Source organism: Monodon monoceros, unplaced genomic scaffold (assembly GCF_005190385.1).
Source record: "Monodon monoceros isolate NGI ecotype Baffin Bay Population unplaced genomic scaffold, NGI_Narwhal_1 Super_Scaffold_13, whole genome shotgun sequence".
Lineage (NCBI taxonomy): Eukaryota > Metazoa > Chordata > Mammalia > Artiodactyla > Monodontidae > Monodon > Monodon monoceros.
This window is the reverse complement of record NW_021703769.1, coordinates 36895960-36912125: the sequence shown is the minus strand read 5'-3', so window position 1 is coordinate 36912125 and position 16166 is coordinate 36895960. Positions and strand designations below refer to the sequence as shown.

At 44.9% G+C, this 16166-nt stretch overlaps 1 pseudogene across 1 annotated transcript; it reads left to right on the top strand.

Annotated features, from left to right (window-relative positions):
* The first annotated feature begins 13527 nt into the window (after positions 1 to 13527).
* LOC114894547 lies at positions 13528 to 13943 on the top strand (annotated as a pseudogene). Its single transcript, XR_003793253.1, has one exon. The product of XR_003793253.1 is annotated as a thymosin beta-4 pseudogene (transcript).
* Positions 13944 to 16166: the final 2223 nt, after the last annotated feature.

Below are 16166 nucleotides of genomic sequence, written 5' to 3'. Positions count from 1 at the left end.
CATGAGAACTCTGACCAAGAGGGCTCCTTATTTGGTGGCAACCTCCTGATCCAGTGGGATTCTCTCTGTTGGTGAAGTTTGAATGTAATATAAGGTCAAGGAGAGAGAGCGATAGAAAGAGTAGAAAGAACCAAAAGCCATGAAGGCAGAGTGGAGACAGACTTACAGAGAGAGGAGGAGACAAGAAGAAACCGTGCCATGAAAATGGCCGGGCCTCTCATGAAGGGGCTGCCTTCTCCTGCATGGTGACCACTTGCCACATTTCCTTAAGTGCCTGTGTCTCTTGTAGTAAAATCCCTGATCTGCAATGTAACCTGAACCTGCCTGTGACCCTTACAACCTGAGTGGCTCCAATCAGCAAAATGCAATTCCCTGATTTTACAGTTGAGCTAATTGAGCAAGAAGAATTAAGAATAAACCCATGGTGACACAGAAAGTAAGTACCTACCATGGAATTCAAACCTGGTTCCATCTGTCACAAACCCACGGGCTCTCCACTGAGCCACATTGCCAGTTTCAACCCAAGACAGGGTTGTCCCAATAACAGAAAGACAGTTTTCTGATTTTTCCCAAGAATATCCCCCAATGATTGTAGAATTTCTGCTGCTGCCAGTTGATAAATGCTCATGCTTTTTTTGGTCTGGAGCTCACAGCCTTTTAAGAGCCATTCATAATGGTCTGCCTAACTGAAGGAGGTTAAGAGCACCATCTCAGGGATGTTGGCAGATGTTCCTGGCGAAAAAGGCTTTCTGGCATATCAGAGAAAGATATTTCACACCAGTTTCCTTTCCTTTCCTAGATCCCTCGAGACCTGAATGTGACCAAGACATACTGGGAACAGTGTGTGACACTTCTTCCAAACAAACAACACTTGAACTTAGGAAGGACAGAAACTATTTCCATTATATGCATACTTTAGCTGGTAGAAGTCACCAAAGTAACAGAACCATAATTAGTGACATAACTAATAATGAAAACAGAGCAATCAGAAGAGTGGTGGGCAAATGAGGCCTGGGAGATGTGAAGATGTCAAGATCTGCACAAGGCTTCTAAGACCTCCTGCCTCGTGGAGGCTTATAGTCCAAGACAGTGGAAGCACGTGTTCCATAATCCCCAAATGGTCCTTTATGGTCTTATCATTAATTTGAAGGGAAAGTTCATTTCCACAGGTCAAGCTTCACAGTGAATGTTGAGAACCCAGTTCAGCGGTGGAAAAAGCTCTAGAATGTTTTTCCACATTCAAGCCACGGCTTCCTTATCAAGCTCATCAAAGCGTTTTTAAAAAATACAAATGTCTTACCAATTTGCCCAGGAAGAATAAATCTTCACAGCCACCTCAAAGGCTTGACAACTTTATTTTCATTGTGTGGAGCTGGGTGGGTCCCCCTGAACTGGGCTTCCTAAAGAGACCCAGCCCTTCTCCACAGTCTCCAGCCCTGCCACTCCAGTGAGTGTGATCAAAGCAGGAGGAAAGCCGAGCTGCTGAGCCTCGAGGAATAAAGCTAAAACAACAGATTTGTTTCTTGGCTTCTCTCTTAAATACGTTCAGAGTGTTTAAAGCCCTATAAGGAAACGTTCTGGGGCCCTGGATATGAGAGAAGCACATCTAAATGCCTTCGCAAGAGGAAATCTCTCACCTCGGTGGGGTAAATTAGCTCATTAAGAGCAGCCAGAAGCAGGCAGGAAACCTGGGAAATAGGAGCTTTAATTCAAAGCACAGAAAATTATAGATTTCTTTACACATTAAAAAAGCATTTATCTTGGCTAAAAATGAAACGACTTTTCAATGATCAACACATGGTTTAAATCTGCTTTGCTAATTTATATCTATCCACCAGTCTGTCTAGTTGTTCGGCTACCAGGAAATTCAATTATATTCAAGAAATCTTTGTTGAATACCTACTACGTGCCTGTGGCACATTTGTGACTTGTGCAAATACAAACAAAAATAGAAGGCAGGTGTCTACCTCCTTGCTCAGGAAGTAGGACTTATGTGTATTAAAAACTGGAAGACATTTTTATTTCACTTAGAGAGTATTTTTGCATTGAGCTTGGATGAGAATAATGTACAGTGGAACACTAAAAAGTGCTGTGTTCAGTGGAATCAAGTGGTGAGATGTGTAAAGGGAGGAATGGGTCAAAAGGAGGCAGGAGATTGAAAAAGAGAGGGTGAAGTTTCTTTGGAGGGTTTCCTAGTGCAAACAGGACCTAAACTGACCCTGAAAGAGGTCAGTGCAGCCTCTAGGAGATCTGGCTTTGGTCTCTGCTCTGCTGCTGGGATCTCTGACTATTCCAGTTCTCTGAGTCCTGATTTCCCCCTTTAGAATAAACACACTGGGCTTGAATTATTCATTCATTCATTCACTTATTCATTCATTCACTATTCAGAACCAACTATCCATACCAGAGAGTCTGGATGTTTTAGGATGAAGCCTATGGGCTTGCTTTGAACCAAGGCATGAAAGAAAGGTCTCTGCTCTCCAGGAAGGTCTCAGACATACATGGCACCATGACAAGTCCTATTGTTACCCTCCTTTTTACTTATCAAGCCGTCTAGGTTTGTTCTGGGGAAACAGGACACAGAATTGGTTAAACCTAGTTGGGAGAAGGGGTCAAGGAAAGTCTGAAATATGGGGAATTGCAGGAGAAATGCCATGAGGGCAGTTACGTGGCATCTAATGGGTTCACGTGTGGCGACAGGATGAGGTGAGTGTGGTGACAAGACTGAAAGGTAGTGGAGGGGCTCAGAGGAGAGCTGCCATTCAGCTCAGAGTAAAAAGAACTGACAGACCCTTTGAGGCTGGCGTGTCACCCTGAGCCATGTGGCCAACTGAGAAGTCAGGAACAAGAACTGGGGCGCTTAGGACTTAGTCCCAGTTCTGTTATTAGGTAATGTTACCTACATTGTTCGAGTCTCTTGAACTTCAGGGTCTCCGTTAGCAAACCTGGGTTGATAAAATGCATGTACATGTTCCCCCTCACATCTCAAAAAGAATTTGGAGAAATGAGTAATAATAATAATATCCAGCATACTCAGAATGCTAATTTTATATCAGTTTTCACGTATTAGCTCTCGGCAGAGCCTGTGCCTAATTTTTCTTAAACATAATACCAGCCTCTTTGAAAAAGGCTGTGCAGTTAGGGGTTCAAAATTATCTTGTTTGGCGAAGTTTGAGGAAATTTCTCCATTTGAGAAATTCCACAGCAGCTCTTGGGTGTTAAGACCAGGACATCTAATGCTGCTTGTGAAAGCGCAATAGAATGCGCACATGTCTATGGGACATGCTTTGCTTGAGTGATTGAAACCATAGTTAAACATCTCACATAGTCTGCCATGCTTCTGATTAAACATAGTAAGAAGTGAACATCTGACAAGTGTAAGACGCATGCCCCTCCTGTTTGACACTTCCATCCAGCCCTTTGACGCCATTCCTGGATATGAAAGGAATTCTAATCAAAGACATGCCCATTCTGATTTGAGACAAACATCACTGTGGTTTATAGAAAACTTCCTTTCTGCACTGACCCACAACCTAAACAAAAGGTCAAAATCACTTAAGTTGCTTCCAAACGGACTGTGGTGATACAAGCCAGCAATGTGGAGTGCATGGAAGCGCCATGCAATTCCTTTGTAAATCACAGAGCTAAGTAAACACTAGGAAAGCCTGCTATTGTTTACTCTGATACTTTAGTTAACACTTCAGAATCGTTAGCCGTGGGCCCTTGGGTAAAGCTGCTTTTTAAACTATTTCACAGTCAAGGTCGTCTTCTCCTATAGCCAGCAGATCCATAACCCCGAAGGCCACATCCTCTGAAGCCTCAGACACACATGTTCAGCTCTCACAGGCATCAACAGGGGGGTTCCTGAGACCCTGAGGCTGGATGAGGTTACCTGCCCTCCTCTTTTACCTAAAGATGAAATGATAAGGAGTCAGAGCTTGGTTTATCCAATACAGAAGGCCAAAAGCAAGAAAGAGTACGTTGAAACTGAACTACAGCTGATTCCCAAATTTCTTGACACCAGAAATTTTATCAATGTAGACATGTTAAATTATCTCCTCACCAAGGCACCCGAGATAAAAAACCCTCTGCTTCAAATGTCACCTATTTATAAAGGATGTAGTGGCCACATATGATCAGTGGAACTTAGTAATCCAATTATCTTAATATATAGCCTCTTGGCTTCCATATTTGCACAAAGGTTCTGTATGTATACATAAAAGATTATATATATATATATATATGTTGTTCTAGAAGGCAGGGGTCTCCCACCTCCCACCTTAGCCATCCAGCCACTGACACTAATTAGTGTGGTAACTTTCAGATATCAGTGAGGCTCTCTGACATGTATTTTCATTTCTTTTATTAAAAATGACTCCCAAAGCACTCAACGCTCTAAAATTCTGTGATATCTAAGAACCAAATGAGAGACTTACTGTACAAGTCAATAAGCATTGCTAGAGGGAACTGTAACCTTAAAATAAAACCTCTGGGTTGTATGATTATCTTCAATTATGAAGGACAAGACATTAATCATTAACAGTGCACCACTGGCAAAGGAGCTAAATTAAGTAAGTACTAAGGTGACTTTCTGGGCTTGCCCAGGGTGCAGCCCTAAGCAGCTAGACTGGTACAACACCTGCCCTTAAGAATTAGCTGGATGTATTACCAAGGCCAGGCAAACCTAAGCTGCCTGGGATTAGGGAAGGGACGAAACACATATGCACAGTGTGTCTAGAACACTCTCCAAGGTCTGGACTTGCACCCCAGGCCCTGTGACAGGACCAAGAATACCACCGTCAAGGCATCCCTTCATTTTCAACAGGCTAGGTTCATTTGCAAGTCATACAGGAGCTACATTCTGCACAAAAGATAAGTATCTTAGCCAGCCCACAGAAATCTCAACAAAGAACCCCTGCCTTCCAAACAGTCATAGAACTGTTTCAACGAGACCTAAAGTTATATGCCAAAGTGATTCCAATGAAAGTACCTTCCATGCTCGAGGAAGAAAACAGTGCACCCCACCCCCACCCCCAGCACACAGGAGGCAGGCAGTTGATTTCCTCTCCAGGCACTTGTTCAAAATGGGCACTGGCAGGTTAATTAGCCTGGATAAAAGTAGCATCCCCTGGACCCCAGAGGCAATGACCCTGTCCATAAGGGTAAAAATTCTGTGGATTGATCAAGGTCACCTCCGCAACCATGGCAGTCATCAATTGATGGGTCAATCTCAAAACCAGTATGTTGAGTAAAGGACACAAAAGAATTTATACTGTATGATTCCAACTGTTATGAAGTTCTAAAACAGGCAAAATGAATCTACAGTGATAGATACCAAAACAGGTCTTGGCAAGGGGAGGAGGACTGTCTCATAGGAGCCCAAAGGAACTTTCTGGAGAAACAGAAATGCTCTGTGAGTTACATGTGGGTATGAATTTGTCCAAAATGACTGAACCCACACCAAAGATCTGTGCATTTCACTGACAAGTAATTTATACATCAACTAAAATATATGGGAAAAAGAACGGATGATCCCTCCTGGGGAAGGAGACAGTAACATGAAGATGAAAATGACAACACTCCCATCCTCAAGGACTTTCCAATGACAAGGGAGACACCACCTCTCTGACAAGGTCAAAGAGTGTGGGGAGGAAAAGATAGAGTTGTTGAACACATTTTATAGCATGCATGTGGCCTCCTGTTTTTAAGCCCTGGTGACTGAAAAGTTTTTTTTTTAATCAGTTGAATGGGTAATCCTCAGTCTAAAGTAACTGTTGGAATGGGGGGAAGAGGGGGCAAATGTGCTGTCACCAGACCATAAACAAGATTACAAACTCCAACATCCCCATTTTGGTGTGGACCACTTTATAGATCGTGTCCCAAGGGCTTCAAGTTTTAAGATTATACATTTCCTTGAGGTCATGGAGCCCCATTAATCTTCTCTGAAAGGCACAGACTTCATGGGGCTTGAGGAACAAGAAAATATCTACCCCTCTGCCCTGGCCCAACACCCAAAATGCCCACATCACAGATTCCTTAGGGTAAAGCACAGGTGGAACCCTTAAGGACCCAACATCCACATCTTACCCACAGCCCACCTGTAACCTATGACATTTGACAGCTTGCTCTTCCCTTTGCAGAGATTCTCCCTCAGGAGACACCCTTCCTATCCTCCCCTGAGCTTTCCAGCTTTATTCCCTATATCCTTAATGAACATCTCAGCTGATAAATTCATCCCTCTTCCCGGGGACTGAGTCTAGACTATAAGATGATCCAACCTCCTGGAGCCCAAGAAGGGAGGTGGTTCCCTTCAACACCTGGGGATCAGGCAGGGGAAACCACAAGGCTGATGGAGAGGTTCAAAACACGTCCATTCCTAAACTTTTAGCTACTCTTCTGCAGCCGTTGTCCGTTGACCATGGAACATTATGGTGGCGCCCTGTTGGAACCGTTCCGAGTCACTGAGCACCCAGTCAAGCCACTCCCTTCTTCACTCCCGCAGGTCACCCTGTCTCCATGCAAACACAGCAACCAACCAGACTGACCGATACAAACAAACGCACTTCAGCCCAACAGAAGATCCGAAAACTTTTCAAAACGAAGAAATTACAAGCACCGAGAGGCAGAGTTATATATTTACCCTTTTCATGAAAAAAGAAAAGAAAAAAACAATCAAACCTGAGAATAAATCCACCTGTGAGTTCCTATCTCTGTTGAGGTCACCCCAGATCCCTCCTCTTTATTTGCAAACAGTTCAGAAGCCACTGAAGGAAGTCGGCCAATAAACGTTTTTCAAGCCAAGATTAATGGCTGATTTGTCATCTGGGAAGGGAAAGGTGAGCCTGCTGCCTCTGAGAAGGAAGCAAACCGGAGGAGGAGGGGCGGCTGATTTATGGGGTTGAGAGGAGGCTAATTAGAGCCTCATGGGGGGAGATAAGAGGGCCAAGGCATTTGGGGACAGCACAGGGAAAGCGGGGGATGGGAAGTCGGGGAGGAGAGGGGAATTCCACAGAGGACATGGAGCAAACAAGGAGCTGGAGAAGGGAGGGGAAGGGTCTCAGACATCAGCTCCACAGCGAAGCAGAGACACTAAATGTGGATTCCAAGAAAATGCATGTGTGGAAAACTGGAAGCCACGAAAATAAGGCCCATGTTCCTGCACCTCAGAGAAGACCTGAAAACCAAGTCCTTGTGGCTTAATTTTGAACAGCTGCCCCCATTCCCCCTCTCCCGTGATGGCCCACCAGTGGCCAGCATGCCCAGGGTCACCAGCTGGCCCTCCTTTGCCTTCTGATGCCAATGTCCCCCGACACAGCCTGCTCAGTGGTCCCTGGGTGGGTTGGCTCAGCAGAAATTATCATCCAAGGCAATTTCTTGGATCTTCACCTGGAAGGTTTGCCCTCCCGGCAGCCACGTTTGCATCTGTCAAGCGACCCGAGGCAGGAGGAGCCACCATAGATCCAGTGTGGATGAACAGGCGTGAGGAGAATCAGCACAGGGAGGACAGGACACCCGCTCCTGAGGGACAGACACCCAGGCCCACAGGCGGAGGTGGCCTGTGCAGGAGCTGGTGCTGCTCCACGCACGGTAGGAGCCCGAGGTCAGGACCACTGGAGTGGGACGGCGGAGGAAGGGACGAGTAGGCGACAACCTGCCTTACGTTCCCGAGGAGGGGTTCCTAGTCCCAGGACAGCTGCGTGCCTTACAATGCGTGCGCGTGCGCACAAAACGTACGCATGTTGCTTCCGTGGGCGTGTTGCGTACGTGCGTATGCATGCGTGCGCCTATGTGTGCGCGTGCACATCTGCAAGCGCTCATTCCCGTCTCATCACCCTTAGATAATCAACCTGGGGACTCGCCATCTTTACTGGGGTGATGTGTTCAGGTGTAGAATACAGGCAGGAAGTCCCTCAAGCATCGCCCTAAAACACATTTTTAAAATGAGAAAAGAAGGCAGGGAAAGAAAGGGAGAGAGGCAAGGAGGGAGAGGAAGAGAGCAAAAGGAAAAAGAGAGAAAGGAAAGAGGAAAGGAGGAAGAATAAAGAGAGAAAAAAGGAGAACAGAGAGAAAGGGAGAGACAGGGAAAGAAAGAAAGCAAAGCGAGCAGGCAGCTGGTGCAAGACCTAAGTAAGTGTCTTTTCTCCCGTTCTCCTGTCTTTTAATAAATCACTGTAGCAGCCTGTGACAGTCTCTGTTATCCCTAAATGCTCAAGCTAACAGCTTTTCTTGGAGACTATTCAAGTGGCTGCTAGGGCGGCCCTCACACTGCCCCCTGTAATTCGGCTAGAAAAGCAAGCCTGAAGTCAATATTCATTGCGCAGGGTGAGAATTACCCAGACACAATGAAATGATAATGAGCCGGCTCACAAAGGAGGCAAGCCTGATAATCAGCTTTTAAGGAGGTACTGGGCACACGAGGCTGCCAGGCCCGGAGCTCCCACCTGAGGGGCCTGACCTCGGCCCCCTCCATCTGCGGGCATTGCAGCGGCAGAAGGCCGACTGGAGACCAAGAGAACCTCGCCAGGCCCTCTTCCCTGGCCACTCCTCTCCATTTTGCCATTTGGGGCCTTCAAAGCACCTAAAACGTGATGACAAAAAGCCATTTCACAGCCACAGCCCCTACTCCGGCTTTCAGATGAGTCAGGGCGGAGGCCAGCAGATGGGAAACTGAAAATCCTGCAGCTGTACCCGGTGTCCATGCTCAGTGCACTCAGAGGTCATTACCGGATACATCAGTACACCTGAGCAGGAAGTCCCCAAAATAAGGAGAATTGAGGGCTGGAGTTAGACACTGCATAGTTATATATGTCGGTAGTTTCAAATAAACAAGGGAATTTATTTTACAAGATTTCACTTAATATACCTTTCTTAACAGGCAGATTTTTTCATCTCCTCAATAAAGGTAGAATCAAAGAAGGGTCCAAGTAAGAAGAAGCCACCAGACCAATGGCCACATGAGAGGTGCATTTAGACGGCCATGGCTATGGATTCGTTTCGTTCTAGGGTGATTGGCATCCCTGGATTTAAAGATAATTTTTTTCTTCAAAACTTCAATTTTATTTTATCTTGTGTTTTCTACCCATCTGTTTCTGTCTGCCAATAGGCTGCTGTCAAGAAATATTCTGATCATTCCAGGGTAAATCTGTTATCAATAGCATCATCACCATTTATATTTGTACCTCTAGTGATTGCAAAATTAAGTTAGGTGACCTACAAAAATGCATGCCAAAAAGCAAGGTGACTTACGATTCAAAATAAAGGGTGAAGGGAAAATCAGGGGAAGAGATGAAATGAAGCCCGAGGTTTTGCCTTGTTGCAGAGCTGAGCTAGCACTTGGTTCCTGGCTTTTTAGTCACCAGCTCAAAGAGGGAAAAACATAATCCTTTAGGTCAGTGAATCTGAACCCAAGCCCAAACATTCTGATGTATGTGGCCTGGGGGTGGGGGACCCAGGCTTCTGTATTTTTCAAAGCTCCCCTGTGAGGTAACAACACCCCAGTCGCTCATGAGATAAGCAACCATGAAGCTTCTACAAAGGACATTGTGTTAGATGGGGAGGGAAATAAAACCTTTTCAGCAACTCCTTTACAGTGAGAGCAATAAAGGGTATTACATTAAGACATGAATACAGCACATGGAAACACACAGGAAATTGAGGAGGAGGGAAGGGCATTCCAGGGAAAAGAAACAGCATGAGGAAAGAAACAGAAGCATGCACACAAGTCATGGAATGTTTAGTGGGCTGGCCAGCAAGAACATAGACACATGTGGAGGAAACTCAGCATGTTGATGCAAAGGAAGTTGTGAAGAATACCACATGCCCTGCTCAAGGACTGAGACTAAGAGCACAAGGTCCAGCTGCCTGGGTTCAAATCCCAGCTCCCCTCCTAACTAGCATCTGAGAACCTGCACACATTGCTTACCTTCTTTGGGCCTCAGTAAAATGGGGACAGGAGAATATCTGTAAAATGGGGACAGGAGAATACGTACCTTGTAGGAATAAGTGAGATATTCTATGTAAGGCTCGAACCTAGCATCTGATACATTAACTGCTATTATTATTACCATTATTATTGCTGGTACTATTCCCTATATAATGAGAACAAGGGAATACAATTATTTTCAGGGAATACCTTCTAGATGTTCGTCTTTTCGTATATTATCTTATTTAATTTTGTAACAACCCAGTTGAATAGGCATTATTATTGTTATCCCCAGTAAGCCCACTGAATTTGAGCATAGTTAAACCCTGTGGCCAAGTTCGTACAGCAAGAAGAGGGTCAAATTGAGATTCAAACCCGGAAACTAAAATATTCTAATGATAAACTGGGGCCAGTTTATAGTAAAGGGAATAAGGCTTAAGTTTCAGGGATACCTCTCTCACTTTCCCAGGCTCCTGCAATGCTCTGAATCTAATTTTGCATTCACACCGTTGTATTCTTTTTCTTATGGAGTATCCCCTAGATTTGTATAAGTTTAGGTTTTCCAAAACCTGGATCCACCTCAATGATGATATATGAATGACACGGTATGATCATAACTGGTTCTAAAAAATGAACAAGCGTAAAGTGATAGGAAGAAGGCCAGGAGAAAATGTGTTTTGTGGATAGAGTTAAAGAGTTAAACATTAGGCACACTGCATTTGACGAGACCACAGACCAACCAGGTCAAGATGTCGTAAAAATAGGTCCAGAAAGCGCATAGCAAGAGATTCAGACAGGTAATAATGGGTGGATAGTGTTGACACTATAGTAGACATTATTTCCCATAAAGAATGTTCTAGAGCTTATGGCTACCATACAGCAGCCACCAGCCACCTATGGCTATTTAAGTTTAAATTAAATAAAATCTAAAATTCAGTTCCTCTGGCCCACTAGCCACATGTCAGGTGTTCAATGGTGAGCAGCTATGGTACTGGACAGCGTAGATACACAACATTTCCACCATTGCAGAGAGTTCTGCTGGACGGTGCTGGTCCAGAAAGCTAGAAGATGTTTAAGGACAGACTCACAGGAAACATCTGAGGGACAAAAGAAGGAAGAGGACAGTAAATAAAGGAAAGTGACCAGCAGAATCAGGAGAAGAACCAGGACACAGAGATCCCAGAAAAGAGAATTTCAAAGGAAGAGTTTATTCAGCAGCTCAGCAGTCAGCAAAAGAGACAGCCACAAACTCCCAGCACAGAACTAACGCACGTGCAAACGGCCACCTGCAAACCGTGTCTTAGCCCGTCCAGCTGCTGTAACAAAACAGCACAGACAAGGCGACTTATGAACAACAGAAATTTACTGCTCACAGATCTGGAGGCTGCAAATCCAAGATCAGGGTGCCAGCATGGTCAGGTGAGGGCCTTCTTTCGGGTCACAGACTCCTCTTGTGTCCTCACTTCGTGGGAGAGGCCTGGGAGCTCTCCGGGACCTCTTTTATAAGAGCACTGATTCCATTCATGAGGGCTCCACCCTCAGGACCTAAGTACCTCCCAAAGGCCCCACCTTCTAACACCATCACACTGGGCTTGAAGGTCCCAACACGTTAATGTCTGGGGGACACAAACTTTCAGGCCAAACCCCCCTGCATGAGTGCTCCCAAAAAGACCTTGAAAATGCACCATTTTCCTACAGCCACAAACAGGCCCTGAACTTGGCCCTGCCCAGAAAGAAAACCTTGAGAAGGACAAAGGACAGCTGTAGCTGGAGAAGCAGATGCCCAGAGGCCTGCTTTGTCTCCCTCCCCTCTGCAGAATCCTTTAAAATCATACACAAACGAACAAGACACATGCCTGCCCGTGCCAACACACAGCTCTCCAGCGGGCAGCTGCCTGCATACCTACGCAACTTCCTGTTTGCTTGTGCAATTACCTGCAGTTCACGTAAGAATGCATGTTCTGAGCGCAGCCTTTTCTGGCCTGCACATGTATGCGCATATTTTGAAGGTGCAAATGAGGCGCCAAGCATAACTTTTTAATGTAGCCCTAAGGGGTACATTATTCTAACCAGCACTAACAGAGGCGACCCACGTTAAGGCATCGACTTTAGGCCCCACTAGAGGCAACAATGTCAAACAAGCACACAAACCTAGTCTCCCCATGTGGCTCAACGCTCTTCTTATGCCCTTCACTTCTGTCTCCTCCTATTAAAGTTCCACTGCCCCAAAGCTCCCACCTGGTACAAAGTCTCTCCAAACCCTTCCCCAGACTCCTGCCCTGATCTCCCAGGTATTTACACAGGGACCTGGGTCTGTCTTCCCTTCCTAATTATGACCTTGTCTTTCTAAACTTTGTCCACCACACAGGGTCACATGTCAACATTTTGAAATGTGTCCCGGTGCCTCTTCTGGAACATGTTCTTCAGTCACAGAGTCTGTAGCTGTAGCAGAGTCTGGCCAGGTGTTCAACAGACCATCTTCCCTTTTGCTCGTAACACAGCTGGACCACATTTCCCAGCCTCCCTTGTGGTTCTATTCAGCCACGTGACCCAGTTCTGGCCATGAGAAAGGGGAAAGAAGTGATATATATGACACCTCCAGGTTGAGATGAGTAGGAGATGTTCCTTCTACGTATTTGCCCTCTTCCCTCATCTACTGGTTGGAAATAGAACTCTTGGTGGAAGGCTCCGTGGCCTTGAATGACACAGCAACTAGACAGAAGGAGCCTGGGTTCCTGAGTGACTGTGTGGAACAGAGCTCCTCCCCCACTCCCCTGCCCACCCTTACTGGATGGTAATAAAGGCAAGGAATAAACCTCTACTGTATTAAAATCCTGAGATTTGGGGGTTGTTTGCTACAGCAATCAGTCTATCCTGATGTGGTAAATGGATTGTGAAATTTCTCCCAATTATTTCCCTCCCATGCAATGTGATTTAGTAGTTTCTTCCATCAAGTGTTAGAGTCTGTTTTCCATCCCTTGAACATAGGATTGGCCACAGAACTTGCTCTCGCAAGTGAAGCACAGCAGAAGTGACCATGTGCCATGTCCAAGCCTAGCAGTCAACAGGCAATTGCCTGCTTTCACGTGGTTATAAAATAGTTTGTAATCAATCTGTTGAAACCTACCAATGAAAGGATGCTTCTCAAATCTTTCAAGTTGCTTTTAAAAGTTTGTTCTCTTTAGAAATATCACCACTTCTCCCAACAAAGTGTATTTAGTCGAAATTTGTTTTGTAAATGATTCCTTTCAGAGTCTTTGAAAAAGAAAGCAAAAAGCCAGACCTAACCTCCATTCTTTACAAACATCTCAGATTCCCTACTAAAAAAGGCGAAGTGAGAGTAGCATGGACATATATACCCTACCAAATGTAAAATAGATAGCTAGTGGGAAGCAGTCGCATAGCACAGGGAGATCAGCTCTGTGCTTTGCCATGACCTAGAGGGGTGGGATAGGGAGGGTGGGAGGGAGGCTCAAGAGGGAGGGAATATGGGGATATATGCATGCATATGGCTGATTCACTTTGTTGTACAACAGAAACTAACACAGCTTTGTGAAGCAATTATACTCCAATAAAGATGTATTTGAGGCACTCGGCGGCGACCACTGCGCAGGTCGGACCTCGTTCGCTCGTAACTCGCTCCGCTTCCTCTGCAGCCATGTCTGACAAACCCGATATGGCTGAGATTGAGAAATTCGGTAAGTCGAAACTGAAGAAAACAGAAACGAAAGAGAAAAATCCACTGCCTTCACAAGAAACGATTGAACAGGAGAAGCAAGCAGGCGAGTCGTAATGAGGCGTGCACCGCCAATATGCACTGTACATTCCACGAGCATTGCCTTCTTATTTTACTTCTTTTAGCTGTTTAACTTTGTAAGATGCAAAGAGGTTGGATCAAGTTTAAATGACTGTGCTGCCCTTTTTCACATCAAAGAATGGAGAACTACTGACAACGAAGGCCGCGCCTGCCTCCCATCCGCCTGTCTCACTGGCAGGGAAGGAAAAGAACTTGCATGTTGGTGAAGGAGGCTGGATGGGACGACAATGAAATCTACAGTAAAGAGCAAGCTGGTCCAAGGTGTCCTGCGGGTTGTAAAATGCAGTTTAATCAGAGTGCCATTTTTTTGTTGTTGTTGTTGTTCAAATGATTTTAATTATTGGAATGCACAATTTTTTTAATATGCAAATAAAAAGTTTTAAAACCTGAAAAAAAAAAGATGTATTTTTAAAAATAAAACAACAACAAAAAAAGGCTGAGGGATGTTTTGGAACTGAGATTGACAGTTACCTCTGTGGGTTCAAAGATGAGGTGGGAATTTGATGGTTCTGAGACCTTCTATTTCATGTATGGAATAAAAACCTTTCATCACAGCAGCGCTTGACCAGTACTGAGTTTTTCTCTGCATTAATAACTGTTATGCTTCATAGCAGCATGTCTATCTATCCTTTGTGGAATGAACTAAGGGATAACTATAAATAACATCTTCCCGTATCTTTACACCTGAAAAAAAAAAAAAAACTAAAGCAGGTTTTTCTCAAAAGCTCTGTGTTTGATTTAGTATTGTTTCAATATTAGCTCACAACAGCACTAAACATGAAGCCATTGTATCGATTATTTGAATTACATTCAGTTTTTCCACTTGTTTGCAAGGTCTCCTTAAGCGGTCTATTTTTGGCTGAGAGTTTTTTCAGTGGTTCCACTGAAGGAAGTACCCACTTGTTTTGAACAGCACTTCACGTCTGCAACAGTGCTTCTCAAGTTTTAACGTATCTCCTGGGGATCTTGTTAAAATGCAGATATTCTGATGCAGTAGGTCTGGGGTCAGGACCGATATTTTGTGTTTCTAACAAGCTCGCAAAGTAATGCTGCTGAAGGTGGTCCATGAACCACACAAGAGTCTAGAGTGGACTTTTACTGTGCTGGATTTTCCAAGGCTTAACATTTTACTAGGATGGGACAGGATGTAATACATGAAGATCAGGCCAGAAAATAGGCAGTGATTTGCATAATACCTGTAATTCACCCTGTGATCACCAACCTAAACTCAGTCCTATGGGATGCCAAAGGTGTCACCACCTAGATGGTTGTTCAATGAATGAACGCATATGTGTTCACACAGGAAACAGTGCTGGTACATCTTTACATTCTCGATTCACATCTAAATTCGTTTCACATTCTAAAGAGTCTGAATTCCCCCACCTCTTTCCACAATTCTGTTCCCTTTCCTTGCTTATCACTATTACCAACCTGCCACCTTGAATATAGATCAACTAAGGCTAAATAACACAGGTGGTATCTACTGACCCAAGCACTCATGGTAAGGTTGGATCTTTTTAATCCACTTGTTTGGTCTACCTGTCCACTTGATAGCAATCCCTACAGGTGGGATTCGGAATTCTATGGGTAGCACATAGAACCAATTCAGCAGGAGAGTTTTTCTAAGGAGCTTATAGCCTCTGAGGTTTGGGTGAAGCCCTTAAATGAGGATGTCTTTCAATTCCATGATCAAGTGTGTTTCTTTAGCCATTAATCCACCATCTAGGAAGGCTTATTCCTTATAGCTTGACACAAAAAGTATGGTTCATGGATTAATAGAAAGATCCATCAATTGAGGAATAGGAAAGTAGGTTCTGGCTCCATTTCTGCCCCCTAATTAGCTGGGTGAGCTTGCACAAGGCATGGTGCTTCCTTAAGTGTCACTGCTATTAATTATAAAAATAAGTTTCTAGCTCCAACATTTCTCCTGGGTCAGACTTCCCTTGACCTGAAATGCCTCCAGACCAGAGGCTGCTCACAGCAAATGACCCACACAGCACAGCCCTGTGACCACACCCACTTCTGCACATGGATCCTTGGCTACTGCAGTTCAGGCAGGAAGGGCCCCCAGAACATTTAACGCCAGCTCCTTCATTTAGCACTAGAAGAAACTGAGGTCCTGGGAGGCAAGACAACTCCTCCAAGGTCACATGGCTTGTCAAGGGCAGAGCAGGGACAAGGACACACGTTTCCTAACTCTCAGGTCAACGGTGTGTATGACAACCCGTGAACTCAAGAAGTCACGTCAGGATTAAAAGTTGCCCCTCCTGGGACCTCCCTGGCAGTCCAGGGGTTAAGACTTTGCCTTCCAGTGTAGGGGGTTCGGGTTCGATCCCTGGTCGGGGAGCTAGGATCCCACATGCCTTGCGGCCAAAACACCAAAACATAAAGCAAAAGCAATATTGTAACAAATTCAATAAAGACTTT